A 26,060-nucleotide genomic window follows, 5' to 3' on the forward strand; every position below is an offset into this window, starting at 1 on the left:
TAAACAAGGAATATACCCCATATAATTAATATACCTTAATCAACCACCAAGTAATAGTCGAACACCTACTATGCTAACACTGTTGTCTTGCTTTTTTTTCTGTTTTCTCCCAGAATGAGAATGATTTGTTGTTTTTCTGGATATGAAAGTATTAACTTGCTTATTATAGAATTTACTGATATTTAAAGATAACAAGGAAAAAAGATATCACCTATGATCCTAACACCTTTCAGAGAAAAATATAAACATTTTCACTTCTTTCTAGACTTTTACTGCATACATCGATATGTAGATGTCTATTTTCAAAATGGAATTACGCTACATAGTTGTCTGTTTTTTAAAAAATTCAAGTTTGAGTAGCTCTACACTTTCTCCTATGGAATATAATGGGTGCCATAGATTTCTTGTAAGGATTTATTATTTATTATATATGTATTACTATTTATTATAGATTCTGACTAATTGAGCAATCTCTTATCCACTCTTCTATCTATCTGAAAATATACAGCAGATTGTTGTTATTTATAGTCACTGTATGGCGCTATAAAATACTAGAACTCATTCTTCCTATTTAGCTGTAATTTTGTATCCATTAAACCAACTTTGTCTATCTCCCCTCCTCCTGTACCCTTCCAGCCTCTAGTAACCACTATTCTATCTTTGTTTCCATGAGATCAACTCTTTTGGCTTCCACATCTGGGTGAGAATGTATGGTATCTAGCTTTCTGTGCCTGAGGCATATTTTATTTAAGGTGATGTCCTCCAAGCTTATATATATTGCCACAAATGACAGGGTTTTATTCTGTTGTATGGTTGAATATTATTCCATTGTGTGTATATACCACATTTTCTTTATCCATTTATCTGCCATTGGGCACTAAAATTGATTACATATCTTGGCTATTGTGAATAGTGCTGCCACAAACATGGGAGTGCAGATATCTCTTCAATATACTGATTTCCTTTCTTTGGATGTATGTACTCAGTAGTTGGATTGCTGGATCATATGGTATTTCTAGTTGACTATTTTTCAGGAACCTTCATGCTATTTTCCATAATGGCTACACTAACTTACATTCCCACCAACCAGTATATAAGAGTTCTCCTTCCTCTACATTCTTACCAACATTTGTTACTTTTTGTCTCTTTTTTATTTTTGAGATGAGTCTTGCTCCGTCACACAGGCTAGAGTGCAGCGGCACAAATTCAGCTCACTGCAACATCCGCCTCCCGGGTTCAAGCAGTTCTCATGCTTCAGCCTCCTGAGTAGCTAGGACTACAGGTGTGTGCCACCATGCCTGGCTAATTTTGTGATTTTTGTAGAGATGAGGATTCACCATTTTGGCCAGACTGGTTTTGAACTCCTGGCCTCAAGTGATCTCAGCCTCCCAAAGTGCTGGGATTATAGGCATGAGCCACTGCCCCTGGTCACTTATTTTTAATAATAGCCATTCAATCTGGGGGAGATGATATCTCATTGTGATTTTGATTTCCATCTCCCTTATGATTAGTGATGTTGAACATTTTTTTCACATACTTTTTGGCCATTTGTATGTCTTTTTTTGGAGATATGCTTATTTAATTCATTTGCCTCTTTTCAAATGAGGTTCTTTGGGAGTTTGTCAGGTTTTTGCTATTTAGTTTTTCGAGATCCTTGTATATTCTGGTTAGTAATCCTTTGTCCTATGAATACTTTGCAAATATTTTTTCCCATTCTGTTGGTTGTTTCTTAACTTGGTGGACTGTTTTCTTTGTTGTGCAGCTGCTTTTCAGTTTGATATAATCCTGTTTGTCTGTTCTTGCTGTGTTTTTGAGGTCTTCTCCGTAAACCCTTTGTCCAGGCCAATGTCCTGAAGTGGTTTCCCTTATGTTTTCCTCTAGTAGTTTTATAGTTTCAGTGTTTACAAGTACGCCTTTAATCCATTTTGAGTTATTTTTTGTATACAGTGAAAGATGAGGGTCCAGTTTCATTCTTCTGCATATGGATATCCAGTTTCCCAGAAGTATTTATTGAAGAGACGGACCTTTCTCTAATAAATGTTCTTAGCAACTTTGTCAAAAATCAATTAGCTGTAAATATGTGAATTTATTTCTAGGTTCTTTAGGCTGTTCTATTCATCTGTGCATCTGTTTTTATGCCAGTACCATGTTATTTAGTTTTGTAGTATATTTTGAAGTCAGATAGTGTAATGGCTCTGGCAATCCTTTCTGCTCAGAATTGTGTTGGTTATTCAGTCTCTTGTTGTTGGTTCCATATGAATTTTAGGATTTTTTTTTCTATGCAATGTCATTGCATTGCATTGAATCTATAGATCACTTTTGGTAATATGGTCATTTTTACAATGTTAATTCTAATCCATGAGCATGGGACATCTTTCCATTTTTGTGTCCTCTACAATTTCTTTCATCAGTGTTTATAGTTCTCCTTGTAGAGATCTTTTACCTTCTTGGTTAAATGTATTCCCAGGTAATGATTTCGTAGCTATTGGATATAAGATTGCTTTCTTGATTTCTTTTTTCACTAGTTCATTGTTGGTGTATACAAATGCTATTGATTTTTGCATGTTAATTTTGTATCCTACAACTTTACTGAATTTAATTATTGGTTCTAATGGCTTTTTGGTGGAGCATTTAGGGTTCTCTATATATGTGACCATATTCCCGCAAACAAGGAAAGTTATACTTAATCCTTCCCTCTTAGGTTGCTCTTGTTTTTTGTTTGTGTGTTTGTTTGTTTGTTTTTGTTTTCTTTTGCCTAATTCCTGTGGCTAGGACTTCCAGTACTATATTGAGCAAGAGTGGTGAGAATGGGCATCCTTGTCATGTTTAAATTCTTAGAGAAAAAGCTTTCAGTTTTTCTCAGTTCAGTATGTTAACTGTGGGTTTATCACATGTGGTCATTATTGTGTTGAGGTACATTCCTTCTATAACTAATATGTTGAGGGGTTTTATAATGAATGGATACTGAATTTTATCAAATGGTTTTTCTGCATCTATTGAGGTGATCCACTATTTTTGTCTTGGATTCTGTTTGTGTGATTTGTCATGTTTATTGATTAGTTTATGTTGAACCATCCTTGCATCCTTGGGATAAATCCCTTATGATCATGTTGAATAATTTTTTCATTTGCTGCTGAATTTGCTGCTAGCATTTTGTTGAGGATTTTTGCATCTATGTCTATCAGGGATATTGGCCTCTAGTGTTCTTCGTTTGTTGTGTTCTTGTCTTATTTTGATATCACAGTATTGCTGGCCTCATATAATGATTTTGGAAGAATTCTTTTTCTTCAGTTTTCTGAAAAGGTTTAAGAACAATTGATATTCATTCTCCTTTAAGTCTTTGGTATAATTCAGCAGTGAAGCCATCAGGTACTGGGCTTTTCTTTGATGGGCTTTTCTTTTTATTATTGATTGAATCTTGTCACTTGTGATTGATTTCTTCAAGTTTTCTATTTCTTCTTGGTTCAATCTTGGTAGGTTGTATGCATCCAGGAATTTAACCATCTCCACTAAGTTTTCCAACATGTTGGCATAGAGCTATTCATAATGGTCTCTAACAATTCTTTGTATTTCTGTGGTATTAGTTATAATGTCTCCTTTTTTTGTTTCTGATTTTATTTATTTAGGTCTTTTCTTTCTTAGATAATTGTTATTATTTCAATTATTTTAAATTTGTTGAGACTTTTGCAGCCTAACTTGTGGTCTATGCTGAAGAAATGTTTGATGTGCTGATAAAAAGAATGTGTATTCTGCAGCTGTTGAATGAAAAGTTCTGTAAATGTCTGTTAGGTACATTTGGCCTAAAATGCAGTTTAAATCCAAGGTTTCTTGGTTGATTTTTTTTAATCTAGATAATCTGTCCAATGCTGAAATGGGATGTTGAAGTCCCCAACTATTATTGTACTGGAATCTGTCTTTCCCTTTAGGCTAATAATAATTGCTTTATATATCTGGCTACTTGGCTCGGCATGCATATATTTTTACAATTGTTATATTCTCTTGCTGAATGGATCCTTTCGTATAATGACCTTCTTTGTCTCTTTTTACCGTTTTTTTACTTAAAGTCTGTTATATCTGATATAAGTATAACTACCCCTGCTTACTTTTGGTTTCTGCTTCCATGGAATATCTTTTTCTATCCATTCATTTTCAGTATATTTGTGTCTTTACAGGGTGACACTTTTTTTGTTGTTGTTGTTGTTTTGCATACAGCTGTGTCATATTTTTATACATTCAGTCAGTCTATAACTTTTAAGTAAGGAATTTAATCTGTTTACATTTAAGATTATATTGATAGGTGAGGACTTACTACTGTTACTTTGTTAATTGTTTTTTGGTTGTTTTTATAACTTTTGTTTCCTTTTTTTCCTCATTTCTATCGTTGCAGTTTTGTGGTTTCCTACAGTGAAAATGTTTGATTCTTTTCTCTTTTTCCTCTATCAATCTGCCTTACCAATGAGTTTTATACTTTTGCATGTTTTTGTGGTGTGATTATCATCTTTTTACTTCCATATGTAGGACTGCCTTAAGCATTTCTTGCAAGGCTGTTCTGGTGGTGATGAATTCACTCAGTTTTTGCTTGTCTGGGAAAGACTTTATCTCTCCCTCATTTCTGAAGGATAACTTTACTGAGTGTATTTCTTGGTTAGCCATTGGTTTTTCCTTCTTTTTCTCCTTTCAGCACTTTGAATATGTCACCCAATTCTCTCCTGGTCTATAAGACTTCTGCTGAGAAATCTACTGGTAGTCTAATGGAGATTTTCTTACACATGACTTGACACTTTTTTCTTATTCTTTTTAAAAATTCTCTTTGTCTTTTACTTTTGATAACTTGACTATAATATCCCTTGTAGAGAATCTTTTGGGGTTGAATCTATTTGAGGGTCTTTGAGCTTTCCGAATCTGGATATCCATATCTGTATTAGCCTGTTTTCACACTACCATCAGGAACAATCTGAGACTGGGTAATTCATGAAGAAAAGAGGTTTAATTGACTCACAGTTCCTGAAGCTTAACAGGAAGCATGACTAGGAGACCTCAGGAAACTTAAAATCATGGTGGAAGGTGAAGGGGAAGCAGGCACATCTTACCATGACAAAGCAGAAGAGAGAGAGAGTGATGGAGGAAGTGCCACACACTTTTAAACCATCAGATCTCATGAGAACCCACACACTATCATGAGAACAACAACGGGGAAATCTACCCCATGATCCAATCACCTCCCACCAGGCCCCTCCTCCATTTTGACGTGAGATTTAGGTAGGGACACAAATCCAAACCATATCAACATCGCTATTGAGATTTGGGGACTTTTCAGCTACAATTTTATTAAATGGGTTTTTTATGGCTTTTTCCATCTCTCTTTCTTCTAGAACTCCATAATACAAATAAATAGTTGTTCACATAATGGTATTGCATAAGTCTTGTAGGCTTTCTTCAGTATTCTTCTTTCTTATTTCCTCTTTTTTCTGATCAGGTAATTTCAAATGACCCATCTTCAAGTTCATAGATTTATTCTTCTGCTTATTTAAGTCTGCTGCTGAAGCTCTCTATTATTTTATTCATTGAATTCTTCAACTTCACAATTTCTGTTTGGTTCTTTTGACATCTGTCTCTTTGCTACCTTTCTTGTTCATATTGTGAATTGTTCTCTTGATTTTGTTAAATTGTCTATCTGTATTTTCTTATATCTTGTTGAGTTGCCTTAAGATTATTATCTTTAATTTCTTTTCAGCAATTCATAGTTTCCTTTTCATTGGATCTGTAACTAAACAGTTATTGTGTGTGTTTGGTGATATTATATTTCCTTGCTTTTTCATATTTCCTGTATCCTTGTGCTGATGTTGATGTCTGTGCCTCTGGTGGAGGAGTAACTTCTTCCAAACTTTCTACAGCAGCTTTTGCAAAGAATGACATTCACTTGCAGTTGGGTTTTGGTTTGCTGGTTGGGAAAGGTGTAGTGACTGTTTTTCCAGGTAGACAGAATGGTGTTCTTAAGCTATATTCAGTATTAGCAGTAACTGTGTGTGTGCCTCAGTGGTCTAGGCTATAGAAGTCTGTGGCAGTGGTACTGGTAGCATCGGTTATTAAGTTCCTCAGTGATAAAGTTTGGGGGGTACTTCTGTTCTCATTGCCCCACAATGGGGGTACGTATCTTAGGGCATGCCACTTGTCTGGTCTGACATGACCTACAAGCTGCTGCAGCAGTGCCGGGTTCCCGGTGCAGGCACCAGAAACATCTTTGGGGCCCGTGTCCTAGACTCAGTCTGTGAACCTATGGTAGCACCTGGACTTTGGGATTCAAGTTTGCTGTCTGTGGCAGAGATAAATGTAGGTTGCCCACAGAGCCGGGATCTGTGACTCTGAGGGACTGCCTAGACGGCACTGGGAGCTGGATTCTAACTATGATTCTACCCCTTGGAGACTGGGAACTCTACTGGCCCAACTCTAGGGAAGAGGGTGCTCTGGAAGTTTGGGCCTGGGGAGCATGCTATGGCTGCAGTTGAGGAACCTGAGCAAATTGGTCTTACTGGTAATGTGGGTCACTGGGGATGAGGTGCTATTAGTCCAGGTGCAGCAGCAGCAAGTACCCCAGAATGGCTGGACACAGCTGCCTTTTGGACCTCAGGAGACAGGGAGCAGCACAGCAATGACTCCACTCTCTGGAAAGAAGGGTATCTCAGCAGTTCAGACTCTAGGAAGTGAGTCCAGCTCCAGGGGAGTAGAGTACTAGAGTTATTTGGCCTTTAAAATAAGATGTCAGCTCAGCCAGCACTCTGATTCCCAGGGATGTGAGGTACTGCATCAACTCAGCCCTAGGATACGTAGCTGTTCAGTTCTGCCAAGGAAGGCAGCACTTTCTCAGGGAATGATGCACCTCTTCAACTCAGCCCCAGTAGTGTGACTGTTCTGAATGCCTCGGGTACCATTTCCTTAGGAGGCAGGGTGCTACTTCAGCTTAGGTACTAGGATTTGTGGCCACTCTGGGCAGCCAAGGCATAGCTTCCTCATGTCTGGGCAAAAATGCTTCAATGTTGATACCAGTTAGGTGATGGCCAAGGTACTTGCTCTGGGTGGCCAGAGCATTGTTTCTCCAGGAGGCAGTACCACTTCTGCTTGGACACACAGGGGTGAGACTGTTCTGGGATGCCTGAGGCTGCTTCCTATCCAGGCAGCTCCCTCAGCTGCCTAGAGTTCACACAGGCAGGAGACCCCAGTGTTGAAGTCTATAGTTGTCCAAGGCTGAAGACTATAGTTTCTGCCTGGGGCAACTGGGATCCTCTAGCTTACCTGTTCCCTGTAGGGAGAAGGTCCTTCTGGTTCCCAGCTGATCCCAGCTGTGGGGAGATGTGGTAGAGAGCAGGTACTTCCTTCTGTTCGCTATGTGGCCATGCTGAGTTTCTGTGTTCTCCAGGGTCTGTGTAGCTCCTTTGATGTATGCTGGCACTGTCCTTTAGTTACTGTATTCGAATATAGTTTATTTGTTGTTTTGGCAGCCTCTGTGGGGTGACGAGTGCTAGGAGCTTCTAGTTGACCATCTTGCTCTGTCCTCCTCATTTTGCATGTTTTTAAGAGTGCTTGATTTCTGAGAAATTTTTTTTAGTCAGTCAACCTCAGAAAATGTCTTAGTTGTCCATGAAATCATTAAGCAGCATCATTTTCAGATACCTGTTCAAACTCACTGTGCATTAGGGGATTATCTATTAAGAAGAATAAAACCCATATAATTGTGTCCCATTTTTAACTTTTAACTTCAAAATAAAATAAACCCAAATGTATATATTCTGTTTATATACCTAGAAACAGCCTCTCCTTAAAGATAATAACTTGTTCAGCCATAGAGAAAAAAAGAAAGAGAATAAAGATTTCCCTCTAAAGGATTAAAATTAGTAATTGTTCGTTTGTTTGTTTTACAATTCCAAGAGATGTAAATTAAATGGTCATAAATTGGTAAGGAAAGATTTAGCAGATGGCATGCTTTCTTTTCAAATGGGTAGCCAAATTAGTCTATCTTTCTTCTTTCTCAAATGCCACTGAAATCTAGCCTTTTTACTTGACTAAATGAGAAGATCACTATCTCCCTATACTGTGGGGTCCTGATAGAATCGTTGCTGTTTTTCTTAGCCTAGTGCTCTTACACACAAACAGACGGCACCGTGGCTGGGAAATTGAGGTCAGGAGGGAATATGCCACTCTGCCTGCCAGGCTCCCCAGTATTATTTCACCTGCTGGGTACAGAAACTTCTCTCCAGAGTTCAACAGAGAAGGTGCTTCCTTGATTAATCACATACGAGTTCCTGCACCCAGGTGTCACTGGGTGATGATTCTTTGATACATACCAAGAGAATCCACCATATAAAGGTGATATTACTGCTGCCATCAACCCACTTGGTATACATTATTCTAACCTATAGGTTCTAACCATAGCCACCTTGTTTTAATAAGATTTCAGAAAGAGAATCAACTCAAAGCTGCTACAACAAAACAAAAATTCCTTCTGAACTGCCTACCTTCCTCTGAAACAAAACAACTCAGGTTTTTCTTAAGTTGATCTTGTTTTTCCTATTGTCTTCCATTTTCTTAGTGTTATCTTTTGTCCATATTTTCTATTTTGAAACAACCCTGAAACAGCACTGTCCACAGAGCATTCTCGTTCTCACAGCCTCCAACATGCCGTGCATGTGCACCAGTCTTTATTTAAACTCCCACCATCACCCGCTAACAGCCCATCAGAGGGCCGAGACTTTTGTTGATTAATATGGCAAACATTGTGCAGCTATCTCATTTCATACTGGACACCATTCTACGTGCCAGAGATAAAAGAATAAGCAAACCAGAAATAATTCTTACATTCATGGAGCTTTCAGTTTAGTGGAGAATATACCCATTTTCAAACAACCTCTACCTCCTGGGTTCAAGTGATTCTCATACCTCAGCCTCCCAAGTAGCTGGGACTACAGGTGCGCACTACCACGCCCAGCTAATTTTTGCATTTTTAGTGGAGACGGGGTTTCACCATGTTGGCCAGGCTGGTCTCGAACTCCTGACCTCAGGTGATCTGCCCACCTCAGCCTCCCAAAGTGCTGGAATTACAGGCGTGAGTCACTGCAACTGGCCATAACACTTCTTCTTTAGTGATGGCACCTCTAGGTTGGCATATCAAAAGTAGTGTTATTATCAAATAATTCAATAAGTGGGTACTCTTGGAAAGGAAAAATGGGTTCAAAAATTAGATATGTCAACATGCACATTTACATGCATTCTGCAATGTATATGTTTTTATATTTGTACATTTATCTACTATTCTTCCAAGGATGACAGAGAGAGATGGTAGTCAGTGAAGCCAATGTCTTTGATTTTTATCAGAATTTCTTATTTGCTAGTTAAATATAAGTTCACTCTACAGCATGGTGAAGCTGTGACATTGGAATCAGATATACAGAATACCAACCCCCTTGCCACCATCTACTAGCTGTATGATCTTAGGCAAGGTAATCAACTTTGAAGCCCCAATTATCTTTACTTTAAAAGAAAAATAATGGTTTGTATCGTAGAAAGTTCCTGTGAAAATTAAAAGAGAATATTGCATAATAAACCGTTGCATAGTGTTTAGTATGTCCCAGATACTGTTCCAAGGACTTCCCAATATTTAATCAATTTATCTTCATAATAAACCTATGAAGAAGGCTTTTTAATGAGTTTTTCATCACGTTTTATATATGAGGAGCTGGAGGCACAAGGAAGCTATTGGGCTAAGGTCAAAGAATAGTCACATTCAAACCCAGAACTTAAGCTCTTAGCCACTGCACTCAGAAACTTTGAATAAGTATAAAGCAATGAATGAAATGCTCAGTAGATGGTAAGCATTTTAAAATGTTAATTACTGTTCAATATAGTTAACTTTTTACTCCATATTCTTGTGAGTAGTCATTCCAAATTTCCTCAGACTAATACATTTCTCCAGGTGGAGATTCAGATCTCTCCTTCCTTTTCTTTCATTTTTTACCCTGACTCTTCCATCAAAATTATTCTTTCTTTCTCTCATGTATGTTCTTATTAATTCCACCTAACAGATTATGTGGCAGCTCCTTATCTTTAATTTAATTACAATAGAGGAGTAGACAAATCAAGATGACTATTAATATTTACAGATTTTGTATCATATCTGAATTGAATATAAACATGGCTTTTAGCAAAAATTCTAAAAGCTATGTTGACATTCTAGAATAATTTTTCAGGCTTTCCTCAAGAGTGCTGAGGTTCTAATACATGGATTCATCTTTCATTGTCTTCACATGGAAGTTACTGTGTTTGCTTATGGAACAGAGTACATCTCCTGCCCTGAATTTTATGGTGGTGCCATAAGAAGCCTTTTTAGGTACATGCAAGTGTGGCATGAGGAATGCCCCTCTGAGGAGCAGCATGCTTTCTTTCGCTTTCTCAGGGAAAGTCAGTTTCACTGAGATACTGTCACTTATTCAATATCACACAAAAAAATGGGAAGAATGAAGTCTTTTTTGGCATTGGCAATGATTCTGTATTAATTTAGAATTGGATGGACTGCCACATATTCAGAGAACTGAATATCCCAAATGGGATATTGGAAAATACTATTTCAGACTAGGTGTGGTGACTCATGCCTGTAATCCCAATACTGTGGGAGACCGAGGTGGGAGGATTGCATGAGCCCAGGAGTTCAAGACTAGATCTGGTCTCTATGAATAATTAGAACATTAAGCCGGCCGTAGGAGGAAGATGGCGGTGGAGTCGCGCGTTACCCAGGAGGAAATTAAGAAGGAGGCAGAGAAGCCAATCAACAAGCCAAGACACTCCCGCTGCTGCCGCGGGTCTTCACCGCCAATGACAGCCGCCACCACCGAGTGGACGAGTTCTCCCGGGGAAACGTCCCGTCCAGCGACTGGCAGATGTACACTTGGATGGATGTAACCTTGAAAGAACTGACAGGCTTAGTAAAAGAAGTCTACCCAGAAGCTAGACAGAAGGGAACTCGCTTCAATTTTGCACTCGTTTTTACAGCTGCTAAAAGACCTGGCTATGGAGTTAAGGAGATTGGCAGCACCATGTCTGGCAGAAAGGGGACTGATGATTCCGTGACTCTGCAGTCGCAGAAGTTCCAGATAGGAGATTACTTGGACATAGCAATTACCCCTCCAAATCGGGCACCACCTCCTTCAGGGCGCAGGAGACCATATTAAATTCTACTTACTATTTCTTGAATTTATGTTTCGGTCAGTTATGCAAAATAAACTTACTCTTTTTCCTCCCCTGATGATTGCCATTAAGCCTTTAAATTCCAAACAAATTATAATGCATCATCTATTTAGGAATTAGATTTGGATGTGCTATTGTATGATTACTAATAGAAAGTCCGTATGTTTCAAGCCCTTCTGTAAAATAAGAAGAAAAGTGCTCTTAGCATTCTGTGTAAAGCTGTGCTGTTAAATACATGTATGTAATCAGAAAAAAAAAAAATTAGCCATAGGGGTGTTGCCCACCTGCAGTCTCAGCTACTCAGGAGGCTAAGGTGGGAGGATCACCTGAGCTGGGAAGGTGGAGGCTATGGTGAGCTGTGATTGCACCACTGTACTCCAGCCTGCATGACAAAAAAAAAAAAAAAAGAAAGAAAAAAGAAAAATACTATTTTATATATTGAACAAAATATCTCATATTTTAAAAATAGTAATAGAGATTATTTTCATAAGGCCTTTTATTTTCCACCAAGATATCAGTTGGACAGTCTCCACACCTCCCCAAAAAAGTCATTATGAAATCATAATTACGACATGTAAAGGAATTGTTTTTATACGTAATGCCTATATATTCTTTAAAAAGAATATTTCATTTCCTTTTAAAATCCAATAAAGTGTTATCTCCTCATAAAAGTTATATAATTTTATTCCTCTTGAAAAAGATTATAATTAATCTGAGGTTTCAGGCACACACTTAATCTATTAGCAGAAAAATTTCTCATCTTTACTGTAATTATGTTGAAAAAGTTTGAAAGGAGACTTTGAAAAATCTTTAACCATACATTAAAGTATTTTGAATATTGCTCTCTTTACTGAGATCAGACTAAGAGGAAGTACACTCTTAGCTTCAGTATAAAAGATTTAGGCTAAAAAGAGAAATGGCCTCTGGTAAAGTTTTTACATCACGGAATTTTATTTTATCAGTGGAAATCAGAGACCCTCTATGTTAAGGGCTTCACAACAGAATTTTCACCTTTCAAATACAATTTAGGTTTAACAGTGCTTTGAGATAAGGTGTGAAGTGAGTGACATCTTAGCTTCGTTTGATCCTTCACCTTGAAGGACTGACTACATGGGACCGTAATAGCACCAATCTTGAGTGAAAAAGTGAAACTAATTTTGCTAAAACATCTGAAATATTCTCTTCCTAAATAGTAACATCTGGTGATATAGAACGTCCCAAGGAGTCTTTATTCCCAGGAGATTTCTCAACCCAGTTTTTTGCCACCCAAGAGGCTTAGGTAACACAGCTAGGGTCAGAGAAACACAGCCATGCATCCAGCCTCTGGGCTGTTCTTTAAATAAAATTGCTTCCCTCTCTTCACTCTCAAGTTTTGAATACAATGTAGTTTCAAACATTGCTATTGATATTTTTCTGTTAATTAAAAATAGCAAATGACATTGTTGTCTGAGAGGAGTTACGCTCTCAGTAGTAGATGCCACCAGAGCCTGGAAATCACATACTTTGGGGAAAGCGAAACTCTGCTCCCCAATCAGCAACATCTGCGATATGAAAAGGGGACTCTGGAGGTTAAAACCAATTTGAGCTTGTCAGTCTCTAGGCAAATGCTGCAGAATCCTCAGGAACAGCTTGCGATAAGGGAGTGTTGAATGGAAATCAGCTCAATCAGCCTTCTAGTTTGGATCATGGAGAATACCCGTGTTTGAAATTTTTTATTTATTTGTTATTGTTCTGTTTCATTTCCTCTTTGGTTACATTTGGGTTGAGCTTCTTATTCCTCGTCTGGTGTCTCTGGAAGAAATGTGCATTTTTGTGAGATCTATTTCCTCCCGTCTTCAGAAATCTTCATAGAAGAGAAGTTCATTGCTACCATCTGTACTTGGTTTAGAAGAGCTTTGATTAATAAGGACCACCCTATTGTTCATTTGTTTGACATGTGGAAATATTTGTAGTCTGTTCCTGGCGAGAGAGATTTCAGCAAGGACCTGGTTTGACTTTCAAACCCACATTGGCAATGAAAACCAGCCTCCTGGATCCGGAGGTCAGTGGGAAAACAAGCAAAGGTGTTTTATTCTCCCTTCACCCCCTCCTCCAAACACCAACACCTGGTAGAAGTGAGGTTGAAAAGATCCTGTTGGAACTCAGAAACGGAGACCCAATTCCATCCTGAAAGGCTCTGATGTATGGTGTATAATGAAAGCTGGAGACTGCCCACTGTTACACATCATTATCATTCAGATCATGAAAGAAAATGAAATGGTTCAAGCAGATAACAGCTGTTTTTATTCTGCTTTTCAAAGATTCTCTTAAACAACAATTCTCTTAAACCTGATCTCATGGCTTTTATTTAAGGGTGAACACCCAATTGTAAACATAGGAGAGATGCATTCTCATGATGTCAGTAATAAAAGCATGTATAAAGCAGCATGTGTATTCTGGAAAGCTAACTAACCATTAAAGCCAAGAAACATAGTCTGGCACAAATCTGATTATGTGTCCAAGTGGACTTGATGGTATGCACATAAGAAAATGTAATGAAACAGCAGGAAGGGGAAAAGAAGGGAGAGGGAGGAGCTGGAGGGTTGGGGCAGGGGGCGGCAGGGGGCGGGGTGGGGAGGGGGACTCTGTTCCATGTCTGTGAGATGTTAGCAAAATTAGAAAAAGGTAAAGCTGCTAAGATCATCTGAGAAAGGGGTTAGCACAGCGCGCAGAAATGTAAGCAATCTTGTTTGTTTGTTTCACTATCTGTCGTATTACAGACTCACCTCATTGCATTTTTATCTATTAGTTATAGACAATGAGGTTGTTACACAAGACACACACAGTAAAAAAAAGGAAGAGGCCCTGTCTTTCTTTAATCAGGAGTTCAGATCTCATTTGGGACAATGTACATCTATTGTGTTTGTAATTGCTGTGATCATTATCATAAGCATTAGGTCTAGCTTGCTTAAGGAATTCAGCACTACCTATTCCTCATCAGAATTCTGTAAAAATAAAATAGGATGCAAAGGAATTTTGATGGAATAAACCTTATACAAGCTAATCTAATACATATTTGTCATAATTTTTTCATTTTTGTAAAAATACAGCAAAAACATAAGCAATCTCTCCTAGATGCACTGTAAGATGGAATGCTCATTTTAAAAAATTTCTTCTTATTTCTTCTCATAGTAGATAGCACTGTTTATTAAATGGGTCATTGTATTAAAGTAAATATAAATCATTCTTACTGTACTTGATAAAAATGTTTGTGTCTGAGAAAAATATATGTATGTATATCCATATAAAGTTTACACCTAATGTTAACTTACAAACCACATTAATTATAACATGAAACTAAAAAATGAGTTCAAGGGGCAGTTTAAAATTGGCAGTCTGCTGTTCATGTGCTAAGACTTGTGCTTGAAAAAAATAGAAGGCATAAGAAAGTCAGCTCCATAGATTTGCTGCTAGAAGATCCTTGTTCATCCGTGCATAAAATACAACTGCCCCCAACGGTGTGCACGTTTACAAACGCAAATTAATCTCTACCTGCCCAATGCACAACTGAACAATATAAACTAAACATGAGATCAGTTTTGGTATCTCTGCTAAAGAAAACCATAATGCATGGTTTGGGATCTTCCATAGCTGGATTTTCTGCTCATAAGTGCTCACTAGTTTACATGGGAGGAGCCAATGAAATAAAGTAGCAACAGTTTGTACCAATGTATGACTTTCTATTTCTTTGGATCAAATAAGAAATGATGTGTGGGCTTAAACTGTTTTCAAATGGCCTTTCCAGTTCTGTTAGAAGCAATGTTCAGACTGAACTGCCAAAATTTTTCTTCAGTGTGAAAAATGCTGATTCCACGGGCTTGTGCTAAAATATAGCACACACACACCCCTAATAATCTAATATCCTATCTATCATTGGGTATGCCTCTGTTAGCTTTCTGTGTTGTGAATTATCTGGATTACAAACCCCTCTTCTTTTTCTTTCCTTCTCAGTATCTGTGTAGTGATTATTTTCCTGCTCACTGGTGTATCCGCTACTAAAATACAAGTGAAAAGAAAAGGAGAATAAAAAGGAGACACCTCCTACCTCTGGGAGGAACATAGAAAGCACACACATTTCCAGTCAGCAGCCCTAAATATCTGTTGAATAAATGGTTTTAAACAATTGACTGAAATACATATTTTGAATCTGCAAATGTATCCTGAAACACAGAAACTGTGTAGATTAGGCAGCTACGGTATAGCTCTAAAATTCAGAGGATTCCTTCTATTTTTGGCACATAAGATAGTCACATGGCTATGAAACATGAATTTGGATGCCAAATGAATAACAAGCTTGGAGGCTGAGCTCCAAGTGACTTCAAACATCTGTGAAGTGAAAATATCCCTGTACCAAGGCGTGCTACTGTGTTGAAAACAATTACTGTTACTGATCATTTTCTTGCTTTAAATAAAGTGCATCTCTTCTGATGGGAGCAGGTGTAAGGATGACTTTGTGAATCTCTATTAATCAAATCACAAATGGACACCCTCCCCTTTTCTTGTAAATCCATGCAAACAAAATTACAACTTTTCAACATCTCAAAAAAGGCATGCAATTTGTTAGTAAGAAAGGATAAATTTCACCTTTCCACTTCTCCAGGATTCATAGTAATCCAAAATCAAGAGAGCAGAGACACTTTGAAAATATGCCCCCTTTGCCCCTGCCTTTGGTATATTAATGATTACAAGATGTTGGACGAATATTTGAATGGTAAGAAGAACCTGCTTCCCAAAGGGAAAAAGAAACTGGGAACAGACCCAGAGAAACAATAAGTTAGCGGGCAGGTCTAAGAAACTCTGAATATCAGCACGTTCCAAAGCTTAGTAACAAAGCTTAGACTGTCACACGATCTCTACATGAAAGTCAGCGCAAACCTTTTCTATCATTATGACATCTAGAGCATGACTTAGTTTTCATAAACAGATATTTTTCTTACCCTGGAATTTATCGTATGATGCTACAATTAGCATTCTGCCATTCTTTTTTTTTTGTCATAGTTTTGCAATGGTTTACTATATTTAAAAGTAAAGAGTTAAGAGAAAAGGGAAATTTGTATTAGGTCATGCATTGAATTTAGGTTCTTCCTTAAAGGATGCACTAAAACAAAAGTGTCCTGCTTTCAAAATGCTTATTTTGGTTTTAAAGAGCATTCGCACCCAGGTACCATTCTTTCCTTCTTTTACTTTTCTTTCAATTGTCTTACCTTTCCTCCACACAGTCATGATGCAGATTAGTACCAGCCTCCAAGCCCCAGGCATCAAAGGAATTAGGTCAGACCAGAAGAAATCAGGTTGCAGGCAAGAAAAAAATTTTAATAAAATAGAAGCTATGCCAGCCTGGAACTTCTATACTCCTTCAGGCGGACTAACAAGCCCTAGCCATAGATATAACAGTATTAGGTCATTGATATGTGGGAGGAAAGCAGAGATGTTTGAGAGACCAAAGATTTGTATCCTATTAGCAACGTGATGATATGTTGAATGTATTTAAAGCCGGTCTGTACACAGTGCTCTGAATGGCTTGGTGCTCAGCCCTCAAACAATTGCAATTAAAAACGATTCCAGGAAAAGAGAAAAGATCTAGTGCAATATCTGTTCTGCTATAATTTGTGAGTTTTTAGAAGTCATTTTGCATTTGTATTCCACCTGAGAGTGGTGGTCTTTTAAAGCATCTATTAAGTACACACAGAAAATTAATTTTATGTTAGCATGTTTAAGGCTTACAGACTCAAACAGCATATTATCTTCTTTTGAGTTATTTTAAGGACAAAAATTAGAAAGAGATTGTATTGGAAAATGTCCATGCTTAGTTCATTCTCCAGATGACCATTTTAGTTGCCATTATTACTGGCTCCAAAATGATTGGAGGAGTAATTCAAATTCAACCTATCACATTATCCAAGGGCATTCTATGAATAGCTGCAAACCAGAGCAAGTTCTGGCAAAGATGCAAAGGCAGCGTATCAAAGTCAGCAACAGCATTCAGGAGTGTTTTCCAGAGTTGGCAAATGCAGATGAGAATATTTATATGTCATCTCTCAAACTATAGAAAGTATTTTGGGAAAGATATTTTTCACAAGCCTTAGATTAGCCACTATAGCATTTTAAAGGAGGGCTTTTTTTTTTTTTTTTTTTTTTTTTTGATGATGATGAAACAAACCTTTGGGTGATGTCAGTCACATTTACACATCATCCCAGCAGCATTTAATTCTCCCAGCAGACTCATGAGGGAGATATTGGTGTTATTAGTATCTGCATTTGTTTGTGATGAGAAACTGAGGCACAGGCATTAAGCAACTTGCTAAAGACCTCAAAGTTAGAAGGAAGCAAAGACAGAATTTGAACTCAGAAATCTGAGTGAATTTCTAGAGGTTTTTCTCATTTGTGGAAACAGTTTTAAAATTTTAAGAACATGATGCCTCTTTGGTTTCTGAATGTAGTAAGTCTCAGATTCTGATAACTCACACATCTCTTCAAAAAACATCATTAGTAAGATCATTTTAACTAAGGGAAAAATATGTACAGTTACTATTCCCAGTTGAAGAAAGGGAAACTGAGGCAGAAAAAGTTGAATAATTTCCCTTAGGTTATCAGGTAGACGGAGTAAGAGCCAGGACTCAAGCCCAGGAAATCTGGTTTCAAATGCAATACATGTAACCACCAAGCTTTATTGCCTCCACGAGTCATTATTAGTTGAATCATTATATAATGTTGTGGTTTTTTTTGTTTGTTGGTTTCTCAATTGTAGTCTCGCTCTTTCATTCCGGCTGGAGTGCAGTGGCGCAATCTCAGCTCACTGCAACCTCTGCCTCCTGCGCTCAAGCAATTCTCCTGCCTCAGTCTCCTAAGTAGCTGGGATTACAGGCACGCGCCACCGAGCCCAGCTAATTTTCCATCTTTTTAGTAGAGACAGGGTTGCACCATGTTGCCCAGGCTAGTCTGGAACTCCTGACCTCAGGTCATGCACCCACCTTGGCCTCCCAAACTATTGGGAATACAGGCATGAGTCACCACACCCTGCCCATGTTGTGTTTTAAGGAGTGGAGTTTTGTTAAATGATTTTGTGACTATAAATGAATACCAATAATTAAGGACACATTTTTCATATACCATACCATGCTTTTTGTCTAGAATTATCTTTCCTCTTCACCATCTTTTCTTACAGTTCAGCTTTACTGTTAGCCTTCCCAGATCCACCTCTCTAACTTAGAAGCCTTTCTATCTTCATAGTGTAGTGCTATCATATCACCTATCACATGGTGTAGTAATAATATTCTTAACTTTCTCTCCACTTGGACTCTAAGCTCCCTGGGGGAAGAGACTCCATCTTCTATGTCTATCACTAGTAATATTACATATTATGTAGCAGCCACCTCAAACAGGTTGGATTTACAAGTGGCTGAAAAAAGACAATAATTTATAAATACTTGGTTGCAATAGATGAGTAATTGGGTGAAGGATGGCTAGATTTATTAATGGATGAATAGATGGATGAATGGATGGAAATATAAAAGAAAAAATGACATACACATAGCAAACATATGAGTCAGTATGTGTGTGGCAGTTTTAAACAGACAAAGCTTCCTGGGCATATTTCTAAGAAGAAGAACTTTTTAAAAAAATTCAGTTGTTTTTCTACCTTTAATTACTGTTCTTTTTTCTATTGTTTTCTTTTAATGGCCATTAATGATGACTCAGCAAGCTGGTGATAAATTTGCTCTTAGATGTTTTCTCTACCTTTTTATTATGTACATATCAAAGTTTTTGGCTAGATTTCACTCCTCTTAAGTAAAGGGGACTTTTATTCCTCTAGTTACCTTTGAGTTCCTGCACTGAATGCACTGCATTCCTGGTCCCTGGATGTAGCTCTCCACTCGCCTCAGCCATTTGTCTAGCAGGTGCTACTTGAAGGTTTGGCCTCTAATACCGCTACTAGATTTAGCAGTGAAAACAGCATAAAACCCTAAGCCTACTGTCAAGCGTGAATCTTATACTTCAGAACAGATATATCATCCTGGCCCTAAAAAGAAACAGACCACATAATATTTCCAATATTATAATACATTCATCCACTCCAAGTGTTGTGTTATTTTACTTAATAGGCAGAGAAGGATAAAAGAATGTTTTTGTCATCAATAACCAAAACATTGTAAGAAAACATTAATTTCACTTTTAAAAAAAAGACATGGAAACTGTAGGCTACCATAGGATGCCTTTATGATACAGTTTATAAATACAATATTCTATTAGGAATGTAATTGCTACAGACATTGCTCCGTGAAAGATGTGGGGTTCTTTACAAGAAAAAAATGTCATGTCCTGCTCTGAGAGTTGCTTTGATGATTACTTATTGGAGTTTAAAACTATAAAGGCAATTAAAGATTGGTCTTTCTACTTGATGTCAGTAGTTCACTGATTTTTGTCAAGTAAAGGACTTTACTAGATTTCCTTTTACACTATCAGACAGCTTCTCATTTTTTATGTAATAGACTATGTAATTATTTTTCACAGCGGTCTATTATCTACATATATATATATATATATACACACACACACACACACACATACATATACACATACATATTTAGCCTATGACACTGCATTCACTGTGGAAGTGTACCGAAACCTATTTAAGATACAAACATCAAAGAGGAAGAAGGAAAAGGAGTCCCCCTTTTGTGTAGCTGTCTGCGAAAGTCACCTAAAGACCAATTGATCAATATACAAAAATCATCACACTGCTAAAGGCTGCCAACATAATCTTTTAAAGCAAATGCAAAAGTAGATACCGTAAAATGTGGGTTACCAAAGCATTCTTTACCTCTGGCTCCCCTCTCTATGCTGTCTCATATTCTTGCAAGTCTCATTGGGATGCTTGGTAAACACACTTCACCTTTCTTTCTTCAGTTTCAGGGTAGAAAGGGTCCCTTTAACTCCTGAAGACAGTAAATCACAGTCTGTGTGGTGGTTCTCAGAAGACACTTAAAGGACTGAACTGGATGCTCTACATAGCACCCTTGCCAAAAGGTTTCGGAAATGACTTCCAGCTTCCCACAGTAATAAAATGGCACTGTTTGGCATCTTCGAGGTAATAAAAGTGAATTTTTTTCCATTCTAGTAAATGAGAAGAGAGGCCTGGTTGTTTTAAAAACTGATTTAAATTCGTGTGTTTTCCTCACATTATAGAGCGTGATATGAGCACGCTTAGGTGAACTTCAGACCACCTCAGAACATTACTATCCGCAGCTCTCTGGGGCAGAACAGGATGTGCTGGCGGGTGGTGCAAGAGAGGCTGGAAGGATGGCCAGGTGCCCTGGACACTGCCGCCGTGATACGATAGGTGGCGCTCTCCCCTCTGAGTCCGTGTGAACGATCTCCGAACGTGCCCTTCCGAGGATATTATTTTGCTTGAAGGAAATGTCTTGGACGTTCATCAGAGTTTCTGGCAGTGTTCAACAGCTGCTGAGTCTCATAGCAGACTCTGGCTGTATTTTGGTGATGGAAAAAGCTTAGAAAACAGGTTTCCTGTCTTTAAGGAGGAGGCTCCTGTTAGGCATTATTGTCATTTGTATACAAGACTTTTTATAATTCGGTTTCACTCTCCTCCCAGTTGCAAAGGAAAATCTTTTGTCATTCCTATTTGACTCATGGGGTCTAGGAAGAAGTTTGATCATCTTCCATTTCCCATCTGGTTATTCATAAGACAGCTGCATCTCTGATTTCTCCTAGACTACACAAAGCTACCGACAACAAACGTTTTATAAAGGAAGGCCCCCTTTCAGAAAAGGAACCTGAACATTAAAAGCTTGTCAACCAAACACACGGGATATAGCTTATTTCTTATTTCAACTGCACCAGAAGTGGAAATTATAACTCTTTTAAGCAGAAAAGACAAGATTGATATTTTTACATAGAATCCAACCCACATTTGTCTTTGTTTATATGCTGCAATTATAAGGCTATTATGAACAAATTAGTAGTATCACAGAAGAATTTTTAATGACTTGCTGATTTCAACTATTGCCAAATACCTTTACCTACTCATCACGTTCTTAATTAAGAGACACCAGTGTGTGTGTATTTATACAATCTCTTTGTCAAAATTACTCAATAGTGGCCTCAGTAGTTATAGACTAGTCCATTAATTTATTAAAGAGGTTCTAAAGATTATTACAAAAGAAGCAGGATGTGGATACACCCAGTTTAACAATAGTGGGGAAGTGAGGGGTCCCTAACAAAAGATATGATAAGAGGAAAGGGAAGTATCACTGCAGTTCGTAATGATGGTTGGTAAACAGTTGAGTACATGTTTTTAAGTCTGTGACAGCTCGATTCAACAAAGAATTAGCTGTAAATGCTAATGTCTTTTGCTCACAAATCCTCCCTGTGAGTATGACCCAAATCAGAGCATCTGACTTCAGTGGGCGACCATCTGTGATAAGAAGGAGAGTTATTCCTTCTGGGCTAGTCCTGAAATACTAATGAAGGCAGTGTTCTTGCACATAGTAGGAAATCAGTAAATACCTGCTAAATGGATGAAAAATGAACAAACGTGAAAAAGAATATCTCCTTTTTCTTATTGCTAAAACAGAAGTAACGTTACTTTCAGCAAATATGTAAGGGTACAAACAGTTATATTCCTGATTTTTTAAAGTGTAATACATTTATCTCTAAATATAGAAACTGTACCATATATATACCCTGAACAATCTTCCTGCTAAAAAAACAAACAAAAAAAATTAATGGCTAGCACATTCATCTCTACCTCTTACATTAACAGGGACTTGCTAAAGAGTTTATGGTTATACTTCAGCTTGTTCCCTGCATAGTACCTCCTCTGTAACTTTAAATTATCTGTTTATCTTCTCATATTCCAAATATTATTGAACACATGTAGATTAAATAATCAGTTTCCTCTGAGTATTCTGAGCGGTGATTTCCTATTTTAACATTCACATTTTGCATCCAAATGGTATTTGTCTTCATATAATTGATAAAATTCCATTTATTCATTCATTTAATATACATATTGGTTGAATGCCTATCATGTATAAGATAACCTGCTAAATGTAGAAATTCACCAGAAAATAGTCAGCTTCTCTTTATTCCACAAATTCAGAGTTCCCCAATACTACTGGTTTTCTTTAATTTGGTCAGTAGTGCCAAGTAATCATATAGGTAAAATATTTAAGAGAGTGGTACTGAAAGTTGTCCATTCTTAAGAAGCATCTGTGGTTATGTATGCAGTAAAACAGGTTCTGAAATTAATTCTCTTAGAATTAGGCTCAGTAGACCTGGCATAAATCCCAAGAATTTGCAGCATTTCTAACAAGTTTCCCAGGTAATTATCAGGCATGTAGTTCTCAGAACATGCTTAAGAATTACTGTCTTAAGATTTAAAGAAAATTTTCTTTTCATGTCATGCTATATTCTACATACAAAAAGTATCCTCCTTTACTATATTATTTTTCTATAAAATACAATTTAAACTTTTCTGAATTACATTTTATAATTATAACAAAATCTGTTGTAACTCATGCAGAGTACTATACAATGTTTTATCCCTTTAAATGGCATCAGAATAAATGAAGAATGCTAAATGTGATTTTTTTAAACTTGCATTTTGATGATAAGAAAAATACTTTAATTGCCATTATGTGATTCTAAATTGGTAAATCATTATAATGATCATTTATAATTTTGGTTCATTAACTTTACAAAACATTATCCAAAAGTTCCTGCAAAGTGCTTTTTCTTTAATATTTTATTTTATAATTTTTCCTTCAAAATATTTTATTAGATCACAACGAGTTTTCTGTATGACTTTAGAGAATATTAAGATACATTTTCCTTCTTATATTAATAATACTTTACTTCTACCTTTTTGGAATAGATTCTTTCTCTGTACAAATCCTTTCAGCTATATGGCACCATGTCATAGGTTGTGAACACAGTGACATTATTTAAGGTCAGGGTAGAGAGAAAATATATTACTAGACTCTACTTGTTGTATTAGGGTCCACCCTTCTTTCACAGAAATGTTGGCTTATTATTTCATAATTTGAGTTACAGACTTGGTTTTCTTGCTTCTGAGGTTGGTAGGTCATTTCTTTAACAAGATTTGATATATTTCTAATCTTTACTAATTTGAATATTATAATACTGTGATCTGGTGATTTTTAGAAAATATGTCAGTAGTGCCCAAGCTGCATTAGGAGATTTCAGCTGATATTAAATTAACCCCAACCACCACCTCCAGTCAAATGTGGCACCTTTGCATGACAATATTTCACCCACTTTTATTATATTTCCTCTTTTTTAAAAAAGGTATTGTAAGAGGCTCACTTGAAAATAACTCATAATAATAGGCAATGGTGAAATGTTCAGTTTCACTGAGTGCTCTAACCACATTCACCTGAATAATCCAGCTCTCTAAAGGCTGAAATAGTCTAGCTACTCTGAATACAGAGTGTCCAATGGTAACTATCAGCGTATGCTAGGGCTCATCAAAATGGAATGAACCAGAATATCTGCCCACTCAAAACAAAAAAAGTCTAGATTTTCTTTTTAAAGTTTTAAATGGCTAAAAAAAATTGAAACATTATTTTAAAACATACACACTGCCACATGATAATATGCCCTTGAGCCTGGAAATCATTATAATAAAATTTTATGGCAAAAACCATCCACTGTTTCTGTGGTGGCATTTTGGCTATGTTTCAAATTAGATCTCCTATAAATCTTGAAACTGAGCAAACAGAAAAATAGAAATTTCATAAAATACCTGTCTATATTTAGACAAAAAAATGAATTTAAATAAAATTCCAAATCAAACTTTCTAACTTGTTGAGGTTGATCCATTAATATCTGATTTCTAATATGTAGCAATTTAACCAAATCCATGTTAAAATAGAATCTATACTTTGATCATTCCTTTTTAAGTGAAATCATTATAATTTTGACACAATTCTCTATACTAAGGTATTCATTTCCTCACATGGAGTTCAGATAGATGCCACAAATAAATAAACAGTTGAAAGGGTTTTTCCACAACTGATGAGGAGGCTAAGAATCCAGAAATGCAATACACTAGACTGGCAGCATACCAGGCAGCAGAACTAAACCTCAAAAGCAGATGAAGGAACTTTCTATCAAGAACTGCAATACGAAAGTGTCAAGCAGAGCACATTTATACTTCTGGATTATTTCTTTATTCAAAAACCTTGTAGAGAAAGTCTTCTTTTAATTTTTTTATTATTTATTTATTTAGAGACAGGGTCTTGCTCTGTCACCCAGGCTGGAGTGCAGTGGCATGATCTCAGCTCACTACAACCACCGCCTCCTGGGTTCAAGCGATTCTCCTGCCTCAGCCTCCCTAGTGGCTGGGATTACAGGCACCCACCACCACGCCCAGCTATTTATTGTTGTTGTTTGTTTTTTGTTTTTAGTAGAGACGGGGTTTCACCATGTTGCCCAGGATGGTGTCAAACTCCTGACCTCAAGTAATCTGCCTGCCTTGGCTTCCCAAAGTACTGGGATTACAGGCATGAGCCTCGCACCCAGCCATTCTTTATCTTTTTAAATGTCATAGTTGCCTAATTATAAATATTATGCAAATATCTACTTATTTGCCAAATGACAAATCCGAAATACCAAGCATCATCAAACTTTGGAAAATGCATAAATATCTCCAAGACAGTATTTTCAAATGATGCATAGAGGTAAATACACATGCTTTTGTACTATGGGCAATGCTTCAAAACATGGATCTTTAAATCAGAAAATGATTTGAGAAGTCTAGCTCTGGCTTTGAGAATGACAAACGCTGCAGTGCAGGATGGGAGACCCACATAGTGGTTTTAATCCATCTAATCCCATCAGACTGAACACCTCTAAGTATGTTTCTCACCGTTAAAACATTTGGTCTAACTGCCTTCTGTGTCGTTTAGGAATATATTATTAGAAAAGAAAAACATTTTTGGCCCCCTGTAAGCAGTCAAGGGATTAGATATAATCATAACTAGGCAACAGTTGTCCGCAAGCCTGTAATTGTAATGAAAGTTGATAATCCTTTCTTTTCCTTGCAAATCCTAATTTACAGATGTTAGAAGTTTAATCAAAAAAAAAAAAAAAAAAGAAAATCAGAAAAAAATAGAGTCAACCTAACCTGTAATCTGCTTTCAATCCCTCACCAATAATACCAAAGTGAAAACAGATAATTGAACCAGGAAAGGATTTTAATAGGAAAAAAATGCCTTTAAAGCATTCTATTTGATAACATTAATAACACAGTTCTCATCACCATATTGGATACCATCCTTCCTCCAAAAGACTTCAATCTCATTTGATCTGTCTCTTACACTTTAGTTTTCTGAAATGCTTAAGTAGTTTATCTATTCATCCATTTATCTAAATATCTACATCTATCTAAGTATCTTCTAAAACTAGAGGGAAAAAGCCTTACCAGAAAGCTCCCACACTAATGAAAGCAAATAGAAATTATAAGAAAATGAGTTTATCTTCAGGTTTGAAACCAGGAACACTTCTTCCTTTTGAATTGATTTCAGCTCAACATGATTTTTCGTATGTGTTCTGAGTTTTCTCAGGATTCTTTTGATAATGAGTAAAGAGCATTGTTTTGTCCTTCAAAGTTGCAGAGTGATGTTAACACAAGGAGTTTTGATTTGAAAATCTTTATCTGGCATAATTATACATTCTACCCAGTCCTCTATTGACGGGAAGTAAACGGTTTCTCTCCTTCTGTTGCCGTGCTTAGGGTCTAAAGGCCA

At 37.0% G+C, this 26,060-nt stretch overlaps 1 protein-coding gene and 1 pseudogene across 16 annotated transcripts in view; both read left to right on the forward strand.

The window, feature by feature from the left end:
• ADGRL2 (adhesion G protein-coupled receptor L2) overlaps positions 1 to 26,060 on the forward strand; it is a 678,543-nt gene that overhangs the window by 86,353 nt on the left and 566,130 nt on the right. For 15 of the 16 annotated variants that reach the window (XM_064372556.1, XM_064372557.1, XM_064372560.1 and 12 more), the window contains exon 2: positions 20,179 to 20,359. The exons of the other annotated variant lie outside the window; for it this stretch is intronic. The gene's annotated coding sequence lies outside the window, so the exon portion shown is untranslated. The remainder of the gene's footprint in view (positions 1 to 20,178; positions 20,360 to 26,060) is intronic. 16 annotated transcript variants of the gene reach the window in all.
• On the forward strand, positions 10,744 to 11,216 carry LOC105710345 (histone deacetylase complex subunit SAP18-like; annotated as a pseudogene).

This window comes from Aotus nancymaae, unplaced genomic scaffold, assembly GCF_030222135.1.
Source record: "Aotus nancymaae isolate 86718 unplaced genomic scaffold, 86718_ANA_hifiasm-v0.15.2.pri h1tg000007l, whole genome shotgun sequence".
NCBI lineage: Eukaryota > Metazoa > Chordata > Mammalia > Primates > Aotidae > Aotus > Aotus nancymaae.